This window comes from Herpailurus yagouaroundi, unplaced genomic scaffold, assembly GCF_014898765.1.
Source record: "Herpailurus yagouaroundi ecotype Mexico unplaced genomic scaffold, PumYag 142, whole genome shotgun sequence".
NCBI classification, from domain to species: domain Eukaryota; kingdom Metazoa; phylum Chordata; class Mammalia; order Carnivora; family Felidae; genus Herpailurus; species Herpailurus yagouaroundi.
Genome location: NW_024412397.1, coordinates 43,615,974 through 43,621,564, shown reverse-complemented (window position 1 = coordinate 43,621,564; position 5,591 = coordinate 43,615,974). Strand labels below are relative to the sequence as shown.

The following is a 5,591-nucleotide window of genomic DNA, read 5'->3' as shown; positions in this document are numbered from 1 at the left end:
TAGTCATATCATTTTTATGATCAACATAATTCAATTACTTCCCTATAGACTTAAGGTGAAATTCAGGAACCACTATGATTTATAAGATCTGGATCCATACTGCTTCTCTATTTAATCCCTATCAGAGCTCCTTACCCACTGGGTTCCTCCAGACAGCTTGACTCCTTGGTGCTCCTGTAGCATGCCAGGCAACTGCCTCAGAACTTTACTTTGCACTCGCTGTCCCATCTGCCTGGCATTCTTTTCCCTCAAATAACCAGATGATTTTATTTCTCACCTCATTCTACCCTCTCCTCAAATATTATCATTTCAACAAAAATAATTACGTTTTATCCATATGACTAAGTTTTACTTAGCCATAGAAGAGACATTTGGAGCATGGAGTACTTGCTTTCCCTGGTGTGATTCCATTCTGGAGTTTATCTCCATCCGCCTTCTTTCCCTCCTATGCGTGCATCACCATCCCATGGAAGATTTGATGGACATGGACATGAGCCCTTTGAAGTCCCAGATATATCTTTTTAGCTGTAAATAAAGTCTGGCAAAGATTACAGGTTTAAGGTGGATAATCATGAAAATGAGCACAAGTTATCTTTAAGAATAGTTCAGGGGTTGGTGTAAAGGATGAATTGCACACTGATGAAGCAAAGGCAACGGAAACTTCAAAAATGTCTGTACAGCCAAGGTTTCCCTTGGAGGCTTTGAAATAACACTACTGTGGTCTTATGACTGACATATTGTTTAAGGCCTATGCACAGTGGTGGACAATATTTAGTAGCTGTGGGGAAAGACACAGAGTGAGAAGATGCAGAGGAAGAGGATGGGAAACTCCTTAGTATATCTGGAAAGTGTTCTAACCTTGGAAGTGGTAGCACATTTCCACAGGAAAAAACAAAACTTATTGCTGGTGAAAATGATAAGGAAGATGAGGAGGAAGATGATGATGATGGTGAACATGATAATGATGAGGAAGCTGAAGAAAGAGCTCCAGTAAAAAAATCTATATGAGACACTCCAGCCAAAAATGAAAGCCAGAATGAAAGAGACTCAAAACCATTAACACCAAAATCAAAAGGTCTCATGTCCTTCAAAAAAAAAAAAAAAAAAACAGGAAGAAGCTCCCCAAACACCCAAAGGACCTAGTTCTGTAGAGGACATTAAAGTAAAAATGCAAGTAAGTATAGAAAAGGGTGGTTCTCTTCCCAAAGTGGAAGCCAACTTCATCAATTATGTAAAGAATTGCCTCCGAATGACTGACCTGGAGGTTATTGAAGATCTCTGACATGGAGGAAACCTCTTAAAGAAAACAGTTTATTAAGCATCCGACTTTGGCTCAGGTCATGATCTTACAATTAGTGGGTTCAAGCCCACACTGAGCTCTGTGCTAACAGCTCAGAGCCTGGAGCCTGCTTTGGATTCTGTGTCTCCCTGTCTTTGCCTCTCTCTCCTGCTCATGCTCAGTCTCTCAATCAAAAATAGATTTTAAGAAATATTTTTTAAGAAAATAGTTTAAACCGTTTGTTAAGATTTTCCATTTTTTTCATATCTATAATAGTTGATATCTGGCTATTCTTTTTATAACACAGAGTGAGAATTTTCCCTACCATGTCTGATAAATGTTCAGGTTCCACTGCCAAGAATGCGTTGTCCAAAATACCTGTGTAGTGTTTTAAAGATGGAACTCTGCCCTTTGTTTGTTTTTAAGTATGTATGGAATGCTACAATAGGACATAGTAGTCATGACAGACAAACGGAAATGGTGGGAAGACAAAGATATACATGTAAAATAAGCTAAGTGTTTTAACAGTAACAAAAAAAGAGCATGGAGTGCTTAATATTTGAATTTAAGTATAAAATTCAATCTACAAATTTACACACAGAATACTGTGTCAACAGTCTGCATGTTACACATGAACAGAAAAAGTGGAAAGAAAGAAACTGAAAATCCCTATTAAAACTTTCTTAGAGTGGTAAAACAGTATTTGTTGTCTTATCATTTATATTTTCTTTCATTTTTTCAGTGTATTTTTTATTTTTTATTTTATTTAAAAAATTTTTTTTCAATGTTTTTATTTTATTTTTGAGACAGAGAGAGGCAGAACATGAGCAAGGGAGGGGCAGAGAGAGAGGGAGACACAGAATCTGAAGCAGACTCCAGGCTCTGAGCTGTCTGCACAGACGCAGGGCTCGAACTCACAGACCGTGAGATCATGACTTGAGCCAAAGTCAGATGCCTAACCGACTGAGCCACCCAGGCACCCCTCAGTGTATTTTTTAAATTAGAAAAAGATATATTTTAAGAATTGAGCACCTGCTGTGTGCATCTCACTGTCTGGGACTGGTAGATATGAAATTAAAGAGGTGTTTTAATTTTAACTGGGAAAATACATGAATAAATCACTAATTGTAATTTCAGTCAAATATGACAAAGTTATATGAGCAATATGTACACTTCTTAATTTCTTAAAGATTTATTTTCTCACTTGTAAAATAGAAATAGCGATACATTGGGGCGCCTGGGTGGCTCAGTCGGTTAAGCGTCCGACTCGGGCTCAGGTCATTGATCTCACGGTTTGTGAGTTCGAGCCCCGTTTCGGGCTCTGTGCTGACAACTCAGAGCATGGAGCCTGCTTTGGATCTGTGTCTCCCTCTCTCTGTGCCCCTCCCCCACTTGTGCTCTCTCTTTCTCTGTCTCTCAAAAATGAATAAATGTAAAAACATTTTTTTAAAAAGAAATAATGATACATCTTCATAATTCTGCAGTGATATTACATGAACTAATGTGAGTAAAAGACTGAACACAACAACTCATTAACAGCCTACTCAATTAGTCACTTTTAGTGTTATTCTTATCAGTATAACAGAGGTAGGAGTGATTTTTTTTTTTAAACAATATCAGGGAAGACATGATAAAGTAGTGGGCATTGAATTGAGCTTAAAAAGTAATAGTAGTTGACAGCTTAGCAAATAGCATGGGCTAAGATATGCTATGGTAACAAGAACTCCACCAAATTTCAGTGGCTCAGGATAACAAAACCTAGTTTCTTATACAGCAATGGGGACAGACTGTCTCTGGTCATCAGAATCCCTCAGAGGGACCTGAATGAACAAGCTGAAATTGTGATCTATGCTTAACCTGTGCAGCAGGAGGAGTGGTGTGCATTCAATCACTCACTGTCTCTAAAATTTTCTGGGCAGAAGAGACACATTTCACTTTCATTCACATTTCAAGAGCCAAACAAAGTTACATGGCTAAATCTAACTTTACACTGATGGCAAGAGATCCTACTCTGTGCATGAAAGCTAAAAAGCTGGAAATATTGGGTGAAAGCACAAATGATCACTGACTTTAGTGATCAACTGACGATGAAAGTTGGTAGATCTGTTTCCTCAATAGGATAATTTGGACAATGATACAGTGTTAGGCCCTGACTTTTTCCTCTATCTCTGGATAGCAACAAGATGAAAGTGTATCACTTCCAGCAATATGGCAGAATGGATATCCCCAAATCATCCTGTTCCAAAAATGCCAGAAAAAGTTGAATAATTTTTAAAAGAATAAAGAACATGTCTGAGTTGGTAATAAAGCCAGAGTAATCCCTAGAGGCAGAGAGCAAATAGAAAGCATAAATCCCTAGTAATAAGTGAAATAAAGTCCATGGTTTCCCTGGGAAAAGCTGTACATTTCTTAATATAGAGCTTTGATTTTAATAACCTATGTGTGCCCACAGCCCACACAAAGTGAAAGATCAAATCAGAGATCACACATAGACCTGAGATTCAAGTGTAACAATCTCAATAAAGAGTGAACCTGGAAAAATAAATAAAACAGAAAAGCAATCATTTGCAAAGATAGAACGTTTGAAAGCTTGTCTATTTCAGCCTTGGATTTCAGGATTCTTAACCACAAGCTGGTGTTCATGTGGTTTGGTGGTGGAAGCTCATCCCACCTAGGTGGTCTGACAACCCAGGGGAAAGAATAAAGTTTAAAGCATTTCATGAAATGATCATGTGCTATGACTGTTCCAGGTACTAAGCAGAAATAAATGCAAATATTCTCTGAAGGAATAAAACTTCAGTGTAGGTCACAAGGATTCCCAACAAACACAGTTGTTTTCAACATGAATGTTCAACAAAAATAATGATAAAGCAAATGATAGAGCATAACATTGTTATACACAGTTGAAAAAAAATCAAATTTAAATTTTAGAGATAATACAATAATTAAAATGTAAATATCTAAGATGATTTTAAAATTGTAGTAAAATGAGCTTCACATAGAGCTTACCATTTCAAACAACTTAAAGTGTACTTAACCAGTGACATCAAGTGCATTTACAATTATGTGCAAACATCACCACTAACTAGTTCCAGATACCATATTTGTTCATCATCCCAAAAAGAAACCCTGTACTCATTAAGTCAGGAAGTATTCCTTCCTCTTTTATTTTTTTTTTATAAGAATTTGAGAAGGATTGGTGTTAATTTTTCTTTAGATGTTTAGTAGAATTGACTAGTGAGCCATCTGGTCATGGATTTTCCTTCGTTAAAAGGTGTTTGATCACTGATTGCAGTGTCTTCTCATAGCTCTATTCTGACTTTTTATTTCTTCTTGAGTCAACTTTGTGAGTTTGCACATTTCAAAAAATTTGTGCATTTTCCTCATAGTATTCTCTTAGAATCTTTGATATTTTGTAAGATTTGTAATACTGTCTCAACTTTCATTTCTGATTGTTTAATTTTTATTTCTTTTTTCTTTATCAATCTGGAAAAAATTATCAATTTTGGGCATATTTTCAAAGAACCAATTTTTGTTTTCATTATTTTTTTTTGTTTTTCTAATTTCTACTTTATTTTTCATCACACTTATATTTATTTCCTTCCTTTATCTAGCTTTGCATTTTGCTTGCATTCCTTCTACATTTGCCTTAAATTATTTTCTAATTTCCCTTGAGACTTATTTTTGGCATATTGATTAAGTGCATGTTATTTAATTTGTGGATTTTTCCAATTTTCTTCTGCTATTGATTTCTAGTTTCATCCCAGCGTCATCAGAAAAAAAATATTTTGTATGATTTCAGACTTCTTAACTTTATTGACACTTATTTTTTGGCCTAAAATGTGGCCTATCTTGGAAAATGTTCCGTGTGCACTTAAGAAAAGGTGTATTCAGCTGTTGTTGGGTGGAAAATTCTGCACATGTCTCTTACGCCCAATTGTTCTATAGTCTTGCTCAAGTCCTCTGTTTCCTTATTGATTTTCCTTCTGCTTGTTCTACCCATTACTGATAACAGGGAATTGAAATCTCTTATTATTATTGTGCTGCTGTTTATTTTTTCCTTCAATTCTTAAATATTTGATTCATACATTTGAGAGCTCTTATCAGAGAGCTATAGAGATAATAGTTACTATATATATATATATAATATATCACATTATATCTTTCTACTGAATTGATGTTACAATCAGTATGCAATGTCTTTCTTTGATTCTTGTGATGATTTTTCCTTGAAATCATTTTTTCCTCTGATATAGTATGACTACCCTTGCTTTCCTTCAGTTGCTAGCCACACACAGTATCTTTTGCCTTT

At 35.6% G+C, this 5,591-nt stretch overlaps 1 pseudogene; it reads left to right on the top strand.

The window, feature by feature from the left end:
* The first annotated feature begins 466 nt into the window (after nt 1-466).
* Nucleotides 467-1,282, top strand: LOC121032654 (nucleophosmin-like; annotated as a pseudogene).
* The last annotated feature ends 4,309 nt before the right edge of the window (nt 1,283-5,591 follow it).